Source organism: Carcharhinus amblyrhynchos, unplaced genomic scaffold (genome assembly GCF_965287045.1).
Source record: "Carcharhinus amblyrhynchos unplaced genomic scaffold, sCarAmb.v2.hapA scaffold_42, whole genome shotgun sequence".
Lineage (NCBI taxonomy): Eukaryota > Metazoa > Chordata > Chondrichthyes > Carcharhiniformes > Carcharhinidae > Carcharhinus > Carcharhinus amblyrhynchos.
The window spans coordinates 1,641,781-1,661,659 of NW_027649783.1; the positions used below are offsets into that span (position 1 = coordinate 1,641,781).

At 44.5% G+C, this 19,879-nt stretch overlaps 6 non-coding genes across 6 annotated transcripts; 2 read left to right on the forward strand and 4 right to left on the reverse strand.

Moving 5' to 3' along the window:
* Positions 1 to 424: 424 nt before the first annotated feature.
* Positions 425 to 498, reverse strand: trnai-aau (transfer RNA isoleucine (anticodon AAU)). Its single transcript has one exon. It is a non-coding gene; the product is annotated as a tRNA-Ile (tRNA).
* Positions 499 to 2,301: 1,803 nt separating this feature from the next.
* Positions 2,302 to 2,393, reverse strand: trnar-ucg (transfer RNA arginine (anticodon UCG)). The gene is given in 2 exon segments: positions 2,302 to 2,337; positions 2,357 to 2,393. It is a non-coding gene; the product is annotated as a tRNA-Arg (tRNA).
* Positions 2,394 to 6,002: 3,609 nt separating this feature from the next.
* trnat-agu (transfer RNA threonine (anticodon AGU)) lies at positions 6,003 to 6,076 on the reverse strand. Its single transcript has one exon. It is a non-coding gene; the product is annotated as a tRNA-Thr (tRNA).
* Positions 6,077 to 15,204: 9,128 nt separating this feature from the next.
* trnap-ugg (transfer RNA proline (anticodon UGG)) lies at positions 15,205 to 15,290 on the reverse strand. The gene is given in 2 exon segments: positions 15,205 to 15,240; positions 15,255 to 15,290. It is a non-coding gene; the product is annotated as a tRNA-Pro (tRNA).
* Positions 15,291 to 17,973: 2,683 nt separating this feature from the next.
* On the forward strand, positions 17,974 to 18,045 carry trnaw-cca (transfer RNA tryptophan (anticodon CCA)). Its single transcript has one exon. It is a non-coding gene; the product is annotated as a tRNA-Trp (tRNA).
* Positions 18,046 to 18,645: 600 nt separating this feature from the next.
* On the forward strand, positions 18,646 to 18,728 carry trnas-uga (transfer RNA serine (anticodon UGA)). The gene has a single exon. It is a non-coding gene; the product is annotated as a tRNA-Ser (tRNA).
* The last annotated feature ends 1,151 nt before the right edge of the window (positions 18,729 to 19,879 follow it).

The following is a 19,879-nucleotide window of genomic DNA, read 5'->3' on the forward strand; positions in this document are numbered from 1 at the left end:
GCAGCACTGTTCCTGAGTGTGGGATTAATAATGTGTCTCTGCTACAATATCAGTGAGAGCTAAGACTGCAGCTTCTGTTTCTCCAGGAGAAAAGTTCTGGATAAAGCCGGAATTTATAAGGATTTTTATCACTGAGACATTATCTGGCCGTCTGTATCTCACTGTCCTGACTCACTCTATCTCTGTCTATCCCTCTACCCTCTCTGATCCACTCGATATGAAGGCAGGATGTTGTTTAGTGACTGAGTGCACAACTGACCGGCACATCTTTGGACTATGGGAGGAAACCGGAGTACCCGGAGGAAACTCACGCAGATACGAGGAGAATGTGCAAACTCCACACAGACATTGACCTCAGCCGGGAATCGAGCCAATGTCCCTGGAGATGTGAAGCAGCAGTTTGAGGGGGGGAAAAAAAACAAATTGGCCGGTACGGGGATCGAACCCGCGACCTTGGCGTTATTAGCACCACGCTCTAACCAGCTGAGCTAACCGGCCACGAGTCTTTGTACCGCCCAGGGACAGTTATCAGGGCGGCTTGGGTCAATGTCTGTGGGAGTTTGCACATTATCCCCGTGTTTGCGTGGGTTTTCTCCGGGGGCTCCGGTTTCCTCCCACACCCCAAAAACGTGCTTTTTGGCTGATTGGTGTTAATAAATCGTCCCTAAATTGGATCTCCCTTAATCTGGCGCACATATCATTCCCAAAATTTGCACCCCTTTATTGTGGAGTCCAGGAGATGTCGACAAAAGTCGGAGGTAGAAGAAGGATTGGAATGAGGCACTCACTGAGGTTAAAATGGGCGGCGCGGGCTTTTGCAGGGCCGAAGGGCCCGTTTCCTGTGCTGTGTTGTTCTTTGTTCTTTGTATTTTGTTATCGTTGTCGGTCCCTCGATTCGAGGATGACATCCATTCAGGGCCATGAGTTTCTGCTATGGGTCTTCATGTGAGTGAACAGGCCCATTCTCAGCCCACAGAGCTTTCTTCCCTATTACTGTCTTCTCTGCCTCCATTCTGCCTCATAAAAGCCTGCTGCCGATTGGGGGACAGGTTTTGACCATCTTCAACGATTTGGAACAAACTCTCCCAGTCATCAGCATGAATGCTGCCCCCCTTCAATGTGGAGGGTGTTGGGGAAACATTACTGATGGGATGTCTCTCACACTCTGAGGATTCGCTGATACACTGGTCACATGTACATCATTGTGCTAAAACCATCAACTATCAATGGCATGTGTGAGAGAGTGAGGTACTTTCCTATCTCCCCTTCTCTGATCCATTTTGTCGAAATGATTTTTGACAAAATCTTTCATTAATTTAAAGCCCAACATCAGGCCACCCTCAGCCTCGTTGTTTTGGAGAAAAGGCTCCAGATTCTCCATCCGTCACTCGACCATTTCGTTTTTCTGGAACTTCGACCAGATTTCTGCAGAAAGATGCTAGGACTCGAACCTGCAATCTTCTGATACTATCTCCACTTATCATGAGAACAATTAAACGCCTGAGCCATTAGGCCAGGCGGTCGAGCATCAAAGCACGGTACCGAATGTCAGCATTTGTTACCGGCAGAGCATTCTCTTTCTCCTTCATGGTTCTTTTTATGGGCTGTGGGTGTCGCCTGCAGGACCAGCATTTGTTGCCCTCCTCTAATTGCCCTTCAAATGAAAGTGCCTTGTTCGGCCATTTCAGAGGGCAGTTAAGAGTCACCCTCATTGCTCTGGGTCTGGAGTCAGATGTCAGCCAGACCAGGTAAGGAGGGCAAACGTCTTCATCTAATGTGCACCGATGAACCAGATCATATTTTATTCCAATTGACAGTGGTTCCAAGGCCACCATTACTGAGACTAGCTTTCAATTCCAGATTGACTTCATCAATGAATTGAAATTCCACCAGCTGCCGCAGTGGGATTTACTCCGTGTTCCCAAATACTAGTGCGGGTCTCCGGATTACCAGCCCAGTGACATCACCTTTCATTCCTGAAAACAGAAACAGTTCATTCAGCTCATTATTAAACCCCTTCCTGAGGAGATTAGAATTCCCTCCACAGAATTCTATTGAACAGATTGTATCAAAGCCTGTTGCTCCATTCGGGAGCATCAACAATTTATTAAGATCTCAAAGATAAGATTGATTTATTGGGCGGAGATTAAAATAATGAGGTGAGAAAACTGAATGAACAAAACAACAAGGAAATACATTCTGAGAAAGAGCCCCGCAATGTTTGCAAGAAAATGCAGAGCTTTCAGCTGAAGAAGGACATCTCGTTTTTTTTTGGAACTTGGACCAGATTTCTGCATAAAACGACCGCGACAGGACTCGAACCTGCAATCTTCTGATACCATCACTGCCATATTAACCGAAGTCAGACGCCTTATCCATTAGGCCACGCGGTCAACACATGCTTCTTGCTATCGAATGTCAGTACCATGTGAATACCTACCGAGGTTATATTTATTGTCAGTTCTATTTTTGGATGCTTCTCTGATTCCCAGATGCCACAAACTGAAGGGGAATCCCCAGTGTTTGTAACCGGCAGAAAACTGAAGATCATTTCCAACATTCTTGGCTGCCTGTCTGTGTGGAGTTTGCACGGTCCCCCCGTGTGTGTGTGTTTACTTCGGGTGTTCCGGTTTCCTCCCACCTCTAAAGAAGTGCAGATTAGGCGGATTTGCCAGGCTAAATTCCCCCTTATTGTCAGGGGGATTAGTAGGGTAATTAGGTGGGGTTACAGAGAGGGATTCTCTGTCGGAGAGTTGGTGCAGAATGGTTGGTGCGGCCTCATTCCGCACTGTGGGGATCCTCTGCCTCCTACACATCCTGTCGTCAATCTTCAATGCCTGTCCCTGAATACTTCTGATGTGGGAATGCCGGCGTTGGACTGGCGTAAACACAGTAAAAAGTCTGACAACACAGACAGTCTGTGTTTTATAAGCTCTGTCTGAGGCCAGAACTCTCCATTCACCTGACGAAGAGGCAGTCCCCTCGAAAGCTTGTGAGTATTATCAAATAAATCGGTTGGACTTAAACCTGGTGTTGTCAGACTTTTTCCTGAATCCTTCTGCCAGCAGCTAATGCAGCAACTTCGCCCTGTGTACCTTGCTTCAATATGTTATTTTATTTTACACGTCTCTTACAACACCACTCAATCCCGTTAGCTGTAAAGAGATAAAATCCGAATTATCCAGTCAAACCTTTGAGCTAAAATCCATCATCGACGGATCCAAAGCAGTAAATCTCACCTTCACCCTCGTCAGGACCCTCCCACACTTTCTAAAGTGTGATTACCGGTTTGGGTACAATCCTAAAATAGATGCACTATATTAAAGCTTTATAAAGATTGAGCAGAACTTTCCATTTTTTATACTCAATGCTTCAATTTATGAAGCCAAACATCCAATCCGCCTTCCGGACGGCTCCCTCAAAATGGCCTCTCTCCTTCAAACATATCTCTGAACTTCTGGTCACTCTGAACCTGCGCACGGTTTAGAACTGAACCATTCAGTTTCTATTCCCTCTCCCCATATCTTCTGTCAAAATGCAGCATTGTTCCTGAGTGTGGGATTAATAATATGTCTCTACTACAATATCTGTGAGAGCTGAGACTCCAGCTTCTGTTTCTCCGAGAGAATCTTTCCGGGTAAAGCCGGAATTTGCAAGGATTTCTGTAACTGATATATTATCTGACCGTCTGTGTATCACCGCCCTCACTCACTCTATCGGTGTCTATCCCTCCACCCTCACTCAGTAACTGTATAGGAAGGGGGAATATTGTTGGATAATGACTGACTGCAGACAATCTGTATCTTCTGCTGATCAAATAGAGAGGGAGAGAGATTCTCACAGTCTCTTTGTGAGTGCGGATTAACCTTTTATATGCCCTCACAAACACAGTAATCCCCTTGCCTTTGTCAATTCCTAAGAAGTACTTGTACCTCTGAGACCCTGGTGGGCGGTGGAAGGGTGGGGTGAGGTTTGAAGGCGATGCCGCAGGGTGCTGAGTGTGAGACCAGCCGATTTTAAAGCATGTGTGTAGGAAAGTGAAGAGTGAACTTGTCCGTTTGAAGATCACAGAAAAGCTGTGTCTGGAGCTTGGTCCGAGAGATACGTTTTGTGTTGTCAGTAAATGAACTCCTGTAATGAAGACACAAAATCAGAAAGATGAAATGCTGGAAATATTCAGCAGCTCCGAAAGCAGCTGTGGAGAGATATTCCTGTCGCCAGGATGTAACTCTCCAATTGGATACTTCACATTGCTCAGATCTGACACTCTCAACACCTTCCTGTAAGGAACAGGAAGGGCGGGAATTGGGTCTTTGTTGAGTTGAGCAAACAGAGCAATGCAGCAATGAGAAGCTCCTCACCCCCCGGCGGCTTGGGGAAGGATGGGACTCAGATACAGGCCTCTGGCTGGGGTTCAAAATGGAATAAAAAACGTACCGAGTTTGAAATGTAAATGCCACAAAAATGGAATTCAATTCGATTTGTGCACAGATTTTGAACTTTGGCGGATGTAGTCAGGATAACCGATCTGTTTAAGGTGCTGTGTTCAGTTCGCAGTCTTCTTTCGGGGCCGGGGCTCAAATCCCACTTCAGAAACTGTTTTTTTTCCCTTCGCGAGGAACCATCCAAACCCAAGAAATCTCTCAGCACAAGGGCAGCAGAAGCAGAGGAACAATGACCACCTGTAAGTTCCACTCCGAGACACACATCATCCGGACTTGGAAACATATCACCGTTCCCATGGCTGGCTCACAATCCCGGAACTCCCTCCCTAACAGCAGCCTATGTGTACATACACCACATGGACTGCAGTGTCTCCAGAATGAATTCATCGCCAATTACTCAAAGACAATTAATTTGGACAATAAATGTTTCCCGGGCCAGTGACACACATACCCCGTATGAATAAAGTATTTTCTTTTTTAAATCACTTCGTCCGACAGAAGGAGCACAGATGCCTTCAGAGCAGAAAACTGTGTGTGTGAATCACATCTCTAATTTTACACCAAATGTGTGTCTGAAAACAGTAAGTGGACCCAGCTCACGTTAAACCGTTCAATATTTAGTCGGATAGTTCACAGGTACGTTCCAATTCTGGCAGTATCTCCTTTTTCACAAATTCCACCAGATCTGGAACGTATTTCCAGTATTCCGCTGAACCAAGCTAGAGTAGCGACAGGCTCTGTGGTTTAGTTGGTTGAAGCGCCTGCCTAGTGTGTAGGAGATCCTGAGTTCAAATCCTAGCGGTGCCTTGGTTATTTTCCAGTAATATTTGCAGTTATGCCAATCACAAAATCCATTTTTGCCTTTCCCTTCAAAGTGGATCATCTCCAACGATTGAAACATTTCGAGACTCCCCACATATATCTCGACTATTTGTTGAGATGATCCAGGTACTTTTATCATCTTGCAGTAAAAAAATCATCTGAACATACTCAATGCTCTCCCAACACAGATTTCCATTATTTTCTCAGGGAATTCCGAACACTGTGAAATGGCCTTAGAAACACACAATCCCGACAGTGCTGAAGGAGACCATTCTGACCATCGAGGCTGTACTGACCCTCCGACAGAGGATTGCACATAGGATCTATCCCCGCAGTGCCACACACCCACTCCGCTAATCTACTGATAGAAATACCTTGGGGACGAAGGGACAATCTAACATGGCCAAATCCATTCAACCTGCTCATCTTTGGAATGTGGGAGGAAATCGGAATCACCTTGTTTCCTGAGATCATTTGTCTGGGTGAATTCAACTTGAACAGAACGACAGAAGTTTGGCACCATCCAGGACAGAGCATCCCGCTTCATTCGCTTCCCATGTATAAAAACTCACTCCCTCCACTACCGACACACAATGGCAGCAGTGTGCACCATCTACACGATGCACTGCAGCAACTCAGTAAAGCTTCTTTGGCAGCACCTTCCAAACCCACGCCCGTTGGGACCCAGAAGGACAAGCGCAGCAGAAATATCAGAATAACATTGAAAAAGAGCCAAGGCTCCGCTGGGATTTGGACCCAGGATCTCCTACTTACTAGGCAGGCGCTTTAACCAACTAAGCCACAGAGCCTGTCGCTGTGGCAGGTGGGTTCAGCGGAATGCTGGAAATACGTTCCAGATCTGGTGGTATTTGTCAAAAAGGAGACACTGCCAGGTTGTAAGACACTGATATTTATTTATTGATTGTAGTTATTTATAAGTTGTTGTTGCGTGTTTGCGTTCCTTAATCTTATTTATCTTCCAAAAGAAATGAAATGTCTAATTGAAAAAGTTGTCACAATTTCTAACCCAACCAGCGAACGTTGTGTCAAACTTTAAGAAAGGTTTGTGATTTATTCTCGAGTCAGTGGTTTCCCTGGGAGCCGGGTTAACAGAAACAGCATGGAGAGATGGCAGAGCAGGAAATGTCGGTGCCGAAGGTGAATCACATCAATGAAGTAGCAACTGGTTTGTTACTAACCTGATCCATAATCCGATTGTGGTGGGACTCAAACTCACAACCTTTAAGTGACTGAATTACCATCATTTGGAAGACCAACGCGACACAGAAACACATGCTGAAATTTTACTTTACTTGTCCTTAGATGGATTTTTGACAATGTGGAAACTATTGATAAATTCAATAATCTCATAGTTAAAAGGTTAAGAGGGATTTCATTGATTGCAAGTCATGTTGGTACATCTGATGTCTGTTAAAACAGTTGTGGAAATACAGACCTGTTCCTCCTCTGTAAAGGAAATCTGTCCCTCACAGAATGATGCTCCCTTATCTCTCTTCCTCACTCCCCTGTACAGCTTGAAGTCTCATCTCGCAGGCCTGATATTTGGGAGATACATTCTACTCTATCTGTCACGGGGCTGATCAGAACCTGTTCCCTGTTCCAGTTAAACACCTGCACAGAACACAACGCAAAGCTGGGAGCTGGAAATCTGACAAAAAAAAACAAAAAATGCTGGAAATGCTCAGCAGGTGAGGCAACATCTCATTAACGGAGATTTGTGTAAAACCAGCTCCTGAAGCACAGCACAGCGGCACAGTTTAAAGTTTCCTTTCATCCACAATGGATGCTCCATTCTATGATTTGGAACAATTCAAATTGAGAATGTGCATTGTTATTCTAGTCGCCACAGCCTGAAAACCACTTCAGGCATTGATGTCACCCTTGGATATTAAATTTGTAAATCCATTCTCTATCTTTTTAAAGCTACTGTTGAAACTGTATCCAACACACGCTCAGTTCTTTGTGAAAGACAAGGAGAATTGAAGATATATTTGTGTAATTTCCCTTTGACTAAATTTGTACAGAAGCAGAAAGGCGGGAATCACAGTCAGTTCTTCATGAAACTCACCCGCTAAACATTGAAAGGTGGCAGTGTTTATTCAAGGGATGATTCTTGAACATAGAACATAGAACAGTACAGGTCCTTCGGCCCTCAGTGTTGTGCCGAGTTATGTTCAAACCCAAGATCAAACGACCCCACTCCTTATCATTCTGGAGAGCTCCATGTGCCTATCCAATAATCGCTTGAAAGTTCCTAAAGTGTCCGACTCCACTATCACAGCAGCAGTGTATTCCACACCCCAACCACTCTCTGAGTGAAGAATCTACCTCGGACATCCCTCCTATATCTCCCACCATGAACCTTATAGTTATGCTCCAAGGGAAAAACTTAGACTTGTGTATCTTTGCAACATTTACAGCTTGTGTCTGTTTGTGAGTAAATGACATTTCAACGATCTGTTACTCATTCAAATGTTAACTAGTAACGAGAAAAGGAAGAAAGTTAAAGCACCCTGGACGGAAATGTCAAATCACTTTGAAGCAGCCGCTATGGAATCCTTTCCCTGTTGCTGAAAGCGAAATAGCAGAGGATGGTTTCGATCCATCGACCTCTGGGTTATGGGCCCAACACGCTTCCGCTGCCCCACTCTGCTACGGGAAGTCCCGTTATTCATTTATTATTAATGGAGAATCGAAAAGTTGGAACGATGCAATCTGGGCAATACAATTGAGCAAGGTGAAACACTATGGGGACTGGACAGGATAATCCTACCATGGGCAGGGCACTAAGTGAAGATGCGACATTGACTGAGTTGTCAGATGGAGCAGGGAATCGTTTCAGAAGATGCCAAGGAAAGTTGGAGTGCCAAATGTTTTATGATCACTGTACAAGTAGACGGTGAAATGCAGACTTCAGGCTGGATATTCATGAGTCCTGAGATGGGTGAAGAGACTGTGGCATCTCTGCATATTAAAGGTGCAATGGGGATTAGGAAGGGTAAAGGTTACCCTTTATTTTATGTCTTCTCTCCTTGATCTTCGGACCAAAATGTCTCACTTTACACTTCCTTACATTAATTAAGTTGTACCTGTCACGTGTCTGTCCATTCCACCAGCCTGTCTACATCTTCTTGAAGATTATCAATATCCTTCTTATTAAAGTTTAGAATATTTTCAAGTTTTACACCACTGGCAAGTTACAGATTGAAACCTGTACACCCAGATATAGGTCAGTAATATATAATCAAGAAAAGCAAGTTTCTCTCTATTTACCTTCCCCAATCAGAAGTAAGTAAAACCCTGTGTAATTTATGTTTTAATCGGTTTGTAGTAATAATCAAACTGTTGCATAATGAAATTCTAACTATACTAAACAACAATGATTTAAAATGTTCCTTGGTTCAAAATAAAATACCTACCGTCACTCACACTTCCAGTTAAAAAAGCATAGCCTTGCTGATTTCTCTGTGTTTAAATGATGAATACAGAGGAAAGCAGCGTCCTGGTGGATTTCGAATTGAATTATGGCCACCACATTTAGTATTTCGAAATTTCTCCGTCCCAGCTTCAATATAATGTGAACATTGCCTCTCTGTTGTGCCTCTCCCTGATGTCTAAACTTTAGTCCATCCGAGTGTGCTGACATCTACTGGCAGTACACCAGAACTGCAACAGAGCGGAAGAGTACACATGTGAACTGTCGCTGTTGCAGAAGCAGACCAAACAGGAATTAATGATTGGATGTTAGCATTAAATCCCACGGAGAATTCAATATTAATGTACTCTCCCATGTAGTCAATATAACTTGGAATTTGCTATTACCTGGAACAGTTGAGTCAACTAGCGTCGATGTACTACAGAAAAATCTAGGTAATGAGACGATGGAGAATTAAATTCAGAGATAAGCAAATGCTGTTACATTGAAGATTATGAGTGGAGAATCATGTGGAATCATGTACTAATTAGAACAAAAGACCAGTTTCAATTAGGTATCTTCCGGGCAGAATGTGCACAGATTTGCAAAGTCCCTCAGATAGATTTCTAATGAATATTGCAAACATATGTCACACCAGAGACAAAGTGATACAGAATGAGTCCAACAGTCTGACATCTAGAGTCTGAGAATGCTACAGCAAAGAGAGGGAGACCATTGGGCCCTTAGTCCTTGTGCTGGTCTGTACAAGAACAACTCGGCTCACCCCTTTCCCAGTTCTTGTCTCATAACCTGCAATTCGCTTCAATTCAGGTGTTGATCCCATTCCTCCCTGTCAGTCCTGATTTGATGCTGCCTCTGCCACACCCTCAGGCAGTGCATTCCAGGTCCGAAACACTCAGCGCATTAAAACCCATCCTTCTCTCCTCTGTAATGGGAACAATATTTCTTCATCTCCTCTTCTTAGACTGCACCCACGAACCCATCACCTCTACCATCTCGAAGGGCAATGGCAGCAGATACATGGGAGCACCAGCAACGCAAGCTGCACGCGCCCCACCCCTCCCACCCACCCGGGCTCGAACCCACTCACCGTCCCGACTTGGAAATTATTACGGCGTCTTCACTGTGGCAGCGGCAAAATCCTGAAACACTGTGAGGCTGACAGCACCGTGGCTGTTCCCTCACCTCAGGGACTGCAGCAGTTTAAGAAAGCAGCAAACCAGCACCTAACTAAGGCCAGTTAGGGATTGACAATGAATGCTGGCCTAGTCAGTGATCCCCACCTTTCGAAATGAATAAAACAAATTAAAACACAACTACAATCTGAGACGGACAGTTACAGAACAAATCTCACTCACACGCATGTGTTGGATATAATATGAATCACCCAATCACGTTCCCTAATAGAGGGTAAAAGGCAGTCGAAATTGGGCGATCGTGATCCACTTGCAGTTTAACCAGAGTTTTGTACAAGAACAGAGAAGATCTTAACACAACATACAACATTTTTACCCAACATGGAACATCATGAGATCAGATAATTAACATTAGCAAAACGGAAAACACCTTCACGGAGGATATTTTGACACAACGGGGAACATGTTTACAGAGCAGGGCATTTATTAACAGAATATTTTAAAAATATTGACACAAGATGGATCATATTTACACAGCCGGAAACATTTACAGCTTCAGGGAGGCATTTTACATAACAACAGAAAACACTTCTCAACAACAGACAGCACAGTTACACAGCAGGAAATATATTTACAGACATGTATTTGCAACAGAAAATTCCTTTTAAAAAAGTGATTGTTTCTCCAATTCCGTGTCTTGCCGGTTTCCCAACACTTTGTCTGTCGTTCCATGTGTCCAAGCAGTCTCTCGTGCTGCTATTGTGTATTTTTCTCTGTCTATTGTATTCTCGGTGTGATGCAGTGATGTCTCCTCACACTCCTGTTCCTATTAAACGACACAGGAGTGAAAATCTGCCTGACTACATTGATAGGCAGCAAAGAAGGCTTTTTTGCCGTAGCAGAGTGGCGCAGCGGAAGCGTGCTGGGCCCATAACCCGGAGGTCGATGGATCGAAACCATTCTCTGCTATTCCTGTTCACAAAGGTGGTAAAACAACTTAACCGGTAACTGTGAAATTCTTGCGAATTTTACCAAACAGTTATTTGGCTTCCCTTTTTCCCGCGAATCCTCGATCGACACGAAATGGATTGTATATGCAACCGGAGTTTTACACAAGAATCGGGAACATCTTAACCCAACAAGCAACAATTTACAGACAAAAAACATCCTCACGGAGAATCTTTTTACACAACAGGGAACACGTTTGCAAGAGAAGGGGACATATTAACAGAACAGAATAAAAAATATTTACAAATATCAGTTTTGCACCAGTACAGACAGGCACCCAAGAATGTTAGAAGTGGACTTAAGATTTCTGCTGTTGACAAACTTTGGGGATTTCAATTCAACTTTTTGGCATCTGGGAATCAGAAAGGCTCGAAAAACAGAACGGAAAATAGCTACAATCACGGCAGTTAGTCACATGGCGCTAACATTTGGTGCAATATGGTGTTTGCTGATCGCGTGGCCTAATCGATAAGGCGTCTGACTTCGGTAATCATAGTGATGATACTATCAGAAGATTGTAGGTTCGAGTCCTATCTCGGTCGTTTTCTGCAGAAATCTGGTAAAACGTGTGGCAAATTGAGATTTCTTTCTTCAGCTGAAAGCTCTGCATTTTCTTTCAAACATTGCAGGGCGCTTTCTCAGAATGTATTTCCTTGTTTGGTTCATTAAAAATTCTCATCCCATTATTTTATTCTCCGCAGAAATCAATTGCTTTTGTGTGATCTTAATAAATTACTGATTGTCCCGAATGGAGCAACAGGCTTTGCAGCAAATAGTTTAATAAAATTCTGTGGAGGAAAATCTAATCTCCTCAGGAAGAGGTTTAATAACGAGCTGAGTGAAGTGTTTCTGATTACAGGGATGAAAGGTGATGTCACTGGGCTGGTAATCCAGAGGCCCGCACTAATCTTTGGGGAAACGGAGTAAATCCCACCACGACAGCTGATGAAATTTAAATTCACTATTTCATCAATTTGGAATTGAAAGCTCCTCTCAGTAATGGCGGCCTTGAAAATACCGGCGATTGTTGTTCACTATAATCTGGTTCACCGGTGCACTTTAGATAAATAAGTCTGGCTTCCTTAACTGATCTGGCCTACATGTGACTCCAGACCCAGAGTAAGAGGGTGACTCTTACCTGACCTCTGAAATGGTCAAACAAGCCCCTCTCAGTTGAAGGGCAATTAGGGAAGGGCAACAAATGCTGGTCCTGCAGGCGACATCAACAGGACATAAAAAGAAGAATCATTGAGTAGAAAGAGGACTGGTAACGGACTGAGAAACTAGATCCTTCTTCTCCTGTAATAACAAGGCTGAGGGATGGGCTGATCCTGGGCTTTAAATTAGTGAAAGATTTTCAGAAAATGTCATTTCGATAAAACGGGACCAGAGATGGGCAGATAAGAATATATCTCACTCATACATACCATTGATGGTTGGTGGTTTTAGCGCAATGATGTACATGCGACCAGTGTATCAGCGCATCCTAAGATTGTGAGGGAAATTCCATCAGTAACGCTTCCCCGACACCCTCCAGATTGAAGTGAGGCAGCATTCATGCTGAAGACTGAGAGGAGCTTGAAAATGGGCAAAACCTGTCCCCCAATCTGCAGCATACTTTTTTACCAGGCAAAATGGCGGCAGAGAATACAGTAACGGGGAAGAAAGCTCTGTGGGCCGAGAATGGGCCTGTTCACTCACATGAAGATCCATAGCAGAAACCCACGGCCCTGAATGGATGTCACCCTCGAATCGAAGGGCAGGCAACGATAACAACTGCTTGTTACAAAGTAAATATCATTTAAAAATTAGTATTGTTCAATTTTCCCATCCCCCAGATAATTTGAACAGTTCTTGTTTGTTTGCCCCTCTCTGGTCTGTGATCTTCGCTCTATCTGAGTGTGCTGACATCTACCGGCCGCAACCCAGAACTTCAACAGAGGGAAGACATTCACATCAGGAATGCAGGAATCGGTCAATATGAAGAATTAATGCTGGGCTGTGATAAAATAGACCTCGTAATTTAATCATAAATTCCACTAGACAAATTACGCTAAAATCATCATTGAGTTGGCAGCGTTTGCAATTTGCTATTGGCTAAAGCGTTGGCAGTTGGCAGTTGTCTTGTTGGTCTTGGGGTTTGATTCTCACTTGGGGTAGAATTATCGTGCTCGAGGTCCCGGGTTCATAATCCCGGACAAGCCCAGCCACCGTTTATTAAATCGGGAGCAGGTTTGAGCTCACGAGAATTCCCTGCAGTGAATATATCGCTGCAGAATACAAGAATAAACGATCACTAGATTTAAATTTCAGTTGACCATCCAAGAATACGAGACGGGAAATTTGCGAAGAAACGAGAAAGAATTTTGGGCGGCAGGGAGGCACAATGGTTAGCACTCCTACCCCACAGCGCCAGAGTCCCAGGTTCAGTTCCTGCCTCGGTTCACTCTGTGCAGTTTGCACATTCTCCCCATGTCTGCGGCGGTATCCTCCCGTAACCCAAAGATGTGCGGGCTAGGTTGATTGGCCATGTTACGTTGACCCTCGTGTCAGGGAGATCATCAAGGTAAATGCGGGTTACAGCACCACGGCCTGGGTGGGAATGTGGTCGGTACAGACTTGATGGGCCAAATGGCCTTCTTCTGCACGGTAGGGATTCTATGATCGGAGACGATTAGCACAGCTGTATTTAATGGAAAGCTGGGGAAGTGTTGGAGGGTGAATGGATTTCAGAGACAAAAAGATAATGTTACATGAAATAGTTTGGGTGGGGGATCGTGTCAAGCAGTTTATTAATTAGCAAAAAAAGACCCGATTTCATTTAGGTAAATTATTTATTGAATTGTCCCAGATCTACAAAGTGGCTCAGAGACTGGGAGACAAACAATCAATCCGCAATCACAGTGTGAACAAAAGACAGAGTGATCCAGAATGAATCATTCACTCATACACACCCATAGAGACTGACAGATAGACAATGAATTCCACACTCAATTCCTGCATCACACACCAAGTGATACAGAATGGTTTTCACATCCATACACACAGAATAGTTACAGCACAGGAAAAGATCATCGGGCACTTTGTGTCTGGGAGTTGTCATCTCTATAGAAGCTCAGCTATCGCAGTCCACAGCTGAAAACACGGCAGCAAAATTTGCAGAAGACACAATATATGTCGCAAAGTAAATTGTGGAGAGGACGTAAGGAGCTTGGAGATAGTTATAGAAAGGTTTTGTGCATGGGTAGAAACCTGGCAACTGGAATATAATGCGAACTTATTCATTTTGGCAGGAAGAGAGCAAAACCAGATTATTACTCAATTCTAGAAGGGCTGCAAACTTCCCCAGATGCAAAGGGATCTCGTTGTGTTCGAGTCACAAATATTTAGTATGCAGGTACAGCAAGTATTAAAAAAGGTTAATGGAATGTCTGCTTTGTTACAGACATTTGACCATGTAAGAAAATAATGTTATGTTTCAGTTGTTTAGGTCATTAGTGAAGTATCTCGAATATTGTCTGAACTTTCGGTATCCATATTTAATGAAGGATGTAAATGCGCTGTAATCGGTCCAGAAGAGATTGTCAGTTTGATAACTTGAATAGTTGGACAGTGCAGAGGAGATTTACCAGATTGAGAAGAGGAAAGGTTCCACAGACTGGCTGGGAATCTCTGCACCGGAGATACTCCGAGTGGGAGGTACCTTGTTCAAAGCACATCAGATCTTGAATGGTCTTCACAAGTTGCGCGTGGAAATGATGTCTCTTCTTGTGAGTGAATGCAGAACAACGGACACTTAAAGAAAACTGAGCTTCCTCTTTTGGGGTCGGTGAATTCTGTTCTCTCGGAGCGTTGCGTGACTTTGGAACTCTGCCTCAGAAGGCGGTGGAGGCGGGGATATTGAACACTTTTATTCCGGAGGTGGATAGATTCCTATTTGGCAACAGAATCAAAGGTTATCGGGAACAGATGGAAATGTGGAAATCGAAACACAAACAGATCAGCCAATGGCGGGGCAGACTTGTGGGGCCGAATGGCCTTCTTCTGCCCTTATTTCCTCTGTTCGGGTGTCCTTCTCCTGATTGTAAATTTCCCCTCAACAGGACTGCTGAAACTCACCGACACTCACGGTTCACTCGGAACACCGGAATTAAACTAAAACATGGAAAAATTAAAATCTGACTGGGATTCCCAATCCTGTCAGACTGTATGGTTGTTTTCCGACTTCTGCAAAGATATTTTCTCTGCAATGAGTTCCCGGGAGGTAAACACTGCTTCGGCTTTCACTCATGGTCGCCACCTTCATTGCAAAGAAGTATCTTTCGGAAAAAATGCAGGGCTCGTCCGGGATTTGAACCCGGGACCTCTCGCATTCTTCATATTACGCCCAAAGCGAGAATCATACCCCTAGACCAACGAGCCACCCATAGCAATCTGCCCCCTGAACTTTTCAAAGTATTCCAAATTTAGGCAATTTTTTTTTGACAACTCAGATTTATTGAACAATGTTCCATTTCACTGTCTATTTTGATGAAATCATGATGTGGAGATGCCGGCGTTGGACTGGGGTAAACACAGTAAGAATTCTCACAACACCAGGTTAACGTGCAATCAGTTTATTTGATAGTAAACCCACAAGCTTTCGGGGTTTGCCCATTCATCACCCGACGAAGGGGCAAATCCCGAAAGCATGTGAGTTTACTATCAAATAAATTGATTGGACTCTTACCTGGTGTTGTAAGACTTCTTACTCAGTCAAAGAAGACAGAGGATCACACTGGAAGGATTTGTTTCTGAATAGAGGGCTGTGGCAAGTGGTGTTCCTCAGGGATCAGTGCTGGGACCTTTGCTGTTTGTAATATATAAATTATTTGGAGGAAAGTGTAACTGATTTGATTAGTAAGTTGTCAGACAACACAAACGATGGTGGATTTGTGGGTAGTGATGAGGGCCATCAGAGGATACAGCAGAATATAGATCAGTTGGAGACTTGGGCAGAGAGATGGCCGATGGTATTTAATCCGGACAAATGTGGGTTAATTCATTTTGGAAGGTCTAATACAGATAGGAAATATATAGTAAATGACAGAACCCATAAGAGTATTGATAGCCAAAGGGATCTGAGTGGACAGGTCCACAGGTCTTTGAAATTGGCAATGATGGTGGAGAAAGTAGTCAAGGAGGCATACAACATTCTTGCATTCATCGGCTCAGACATTGAGTTTAAAAATTGGCAAGTCATGTTGCTGCTTTATAGAACTTTACTGAGGCTGCACTTGGAATTTAGTGTTCAGTTCCGACCGCCAAACTACCAGAAGAATGTGGAGGCTTTGGAGAGGGTGCAGAAAAGATTTACGAGGATGTTGCCTGCTAAGGATGGCATTAGCTATGAGGAGAGGTTCGAGAAACTTGGTTTGTCCTCCCTAGAACGAAGGAGGTTGAGGGGCGACTTGCGAGAAGTCCACAAGATTACGAGAGGCATGGACAGAGTGGACAGTCAGAAGCTTTTTTTTCCCCCTGGGTGAAAGAATCAGTCTCTCGGAGGCAAAGGTTTAAGGTGTTAGGGACAAGGTTTAAAGGAGATGTATGAGGGAAGGAGTGGTGGGTGCCTGGAACTCTTTGCCATGGATGTAGTGGAAATGGATACGGTAGTGACTTCTTAGCGGTGTATTGACAAATTCATGAATAAGATGGAAATAGAGGGATCTGGTCGCGGAATGGAAGGAGGGTTTAGATAAGTCGGGTAGCATGATCGATGCAGGCTTGGAAGGCCGAAGGGCCTGTTTCTGTGCTGTAATTTTCTTTGATCTTTGCTCACCCAGAGAAAATCTACGCAAACACGGAGAAACATGGAGACTCCACACAGACACTGAGTCAAACCGGGAATCAAACCCGGGTCCCTGGTGCTGTGAGGCAGCAGCAGCTTCCTATCCACCCTGTCCGTTTCATATACACCTCAATCACGTCTCCTCTCAGCCTTCACAGCTCTAGGTCGGTGGTGTTGTGGATGATCTGGAAGGATGGCAAAAGTTGCAGCAGGACATAGATAGGATGCAGGACTGGGCGGAGAAGTGGCAGATGGACTTCAACGCGGATAAATGTGTTGTCGTCCATTTTGGCAGAACCAACGGGATGAACGAGTACACTATTAAGGGCAGAAGTCTGAGTAGTGTTGAGGAGCAGAAGGATCTTGGGGTCCGGGTCCACAGGACTCTTAAATCGGCCTCGCAGGTGGAGGAGGTGGTCAAGAAGGCGTATGGTGTACTGGCCTTCATTAATCGAGGGATTGAGTTTAGGAGTCGGGAGGTAATGCTGGAACTTTATAAGACCCTTGTCAGGCCTCATTTGGAGTATTGTGCGCAGTTCTGGTCGCCTCACTATAGGAAAGATGTAGAAGCTATTGAAAGGGTGCAGAGGAGATTTACAAGGATGTTGCCTGGACTGGGAGGCATGCCTTATGAAGATAGGTTGAGGGAGCTGGGACTCTTTTCCCTGGAGAGACGAAGGTTGAGAGGCGACCTGATAGAAGTTTACAAAATGTTGAGAGGGATAGATAGGGTGGACTCTCAGAGGCTATTTCCCCGGTTTGAAATGGTCGCTACGAGAGGACACAGATTTAAGGTGCGGGGAGGGAGGTTCAGAAGTGATGTTAGGGGTAAGTTTTTCACTCAGAGGGTGGTGAGTGAATGGAATCGGCTGCCGTCAGTGGTGGTGGAGGCGAACTCGCTGGGGTCTTTTAAAAGACTTCTGGATGAGTATATGGGGTTTAATGAGATTGAGGGTTATAGATAGGTCTGTAGGTTGGTAGGTGATGTGGTCGGCGCAACTTGTGGGCCGAAGGGCCTGTTTGTGCTGTAGTGTTCTATGTTCTATGTTCTATGTTCTCACCAAACCAGCTCTTGTGTTTTAACACCCGTAACAAACAACATGTTTCTCCCGCAGGATAATGTTGTGTTGCTGTTTACTCCTTAATCTTGGTTCGCTGTTACTCTTCCATTCCATGTCTAACCACAGAAAGTAAAGAGGGAGACAGTTCCATTCCCTGGGCCTGTCTGGTTTTGAATTGGCCGAACGTAACCCGGATGTAAAAAGCAGGAAGCAGCGGGAGCTTGTGGCGCAACGGTAGCGCGTCTGACTCCAGATCAGAAGGTTGCGTGTTCAAATCACGTCAGGCTCATGAAACTTTTCTGGGTCGGATTTTGTGTCTGGGTAAAGTTAATTGTCCCCGAAATGACAAATTTCAAAACGATGGTAGAAATGATATTTTAGGGATGCTTCCGGTTCGCATGCTCAGAATATTTTTGCACAGTTTTATATCTGAAACAATGTGTCAGAATTGTGAGGTTTTCATTTCTTGCAAAGTTAAAGCAAGGCCCACACTCTCAGATGTTTCTGTGGGTCATCAAAGGAGAGAGAGCTGACTGGTGGTGATTTAACAGGATAGTTCATACCTCAGGAGAGGAGCAAGGCTAAAAACAATCTCAGACGATACAGGAGTTAATCCCGAGCTTTTGGCTGAATAAACTGCCCAGCCAACTGAGCTGAACACTTATTTGATAAAAGGGGAACTCTCCAAAAGTTCATGCTGCCAAATAAACCTGCTGGGCTTTAACCTGTTTTAGTGAGATTACTTACTGTGAACCTGGGATAAATGTGCTGCGTTCCCCTTTAATGAAAATCAAGATGATGAAACAAATTTACTGTCGAGAAAACTCAGACTTGCCTTTGGGCAGCAGCCGAATGTTACTATTTGATGTGAATGAAACCTCCCTGAGCAGCTGCGATGGCAGAGTGGTTGAGGCGTTGGACTTGAAATCCAATGGGGTTTCCCCGCGCAGGTTCGAGCCCTGTTCGTCAGCGAATCTGATGTGCAGTGTTTAGAAATTGTAACTGTTAGTTTTGGGGTAGCGCAGAGGTTATTACTGCTGCTTCACAGCTTCAGGGACCTGGGCTGGATTCCCGGCTTGGGTCACTGTCTGTGTGGAGTTTGCACATTCTCCTCGTGTCTGCGTGAGTTTCCTCCCACAGTCCAAAGATGTGCGGGTTCGGTTGATTGGCTGTGCTAAAAATTGTCCTGAGATGAATAGGTTAGAGGGATTAGTGGGTAAAATATGGAGGGATATGGGGGTAGGGCCTGGGTGGGATTGTGGTCGATGCAGACTCGATGGACCGAATGGCCTATTTCTGTACTATAGGATTTCTGTGATGACAGATGATGGTTTTGATCCATCGACCTCTGGGTTATGGGTCCAGCTTCTGCTGCGCCACTCTGCCCCGAACGTTACCACTTCCTGCCTATCCCTGTTGCGCGGGAGAGAAGAAACTATTCATTGTATTTTTATTTCAAACCAAACCCACGAGTTGGGAAGCGCACCCTGGCTGGACAGTAACACTTAACATCAACCCGAATGTAACAGGCAGAGAAAAACACACAGAAAAGCAGTAAGAGATGATCAGGACACACACAGAGCGATAGAAGGGTAGCACCATCCAGGACAAAGCATCCCACTTCATTCGCGTCCCACGCATAAAAATTCACTCCCTCCACTCCCGACATACAATGACAGCAGTGTGCACCATCTACACGATGCAGCAACTCAGCAAGGCTCCTTTTCCAGCACCTTCCAAACCCATGACTACGACAGCCTGGAAGGACAAGCGCAGCAGACACATCAGAATAACACCCCTACATTGCAGGGCACTGATATTTATTTATTGATTTATAAATTGCTGTTGCATGTTCTTTAACCTTTTTTGTCTTCCAAAAGAAGTGAAATATCGAATTGAGAAAGATGTTACTATTTCTAACCCAAACAGTGAATGTTGTATCAAACTTTAAGAAAGCCCCCGGCGTTTGCGATTTATTCTCGAGTCAGTGGTTTCCCTGGGAGCCGGGTTAACAGAAACAGCATGGAGAGATGGCAGAGCAGGAAATGTCGGTGCCGAAGCTGAATCACATCAATGAAGCAGCAAACTGTTTGCTACGAATCTGGTCAAAAATCCGACTCTGG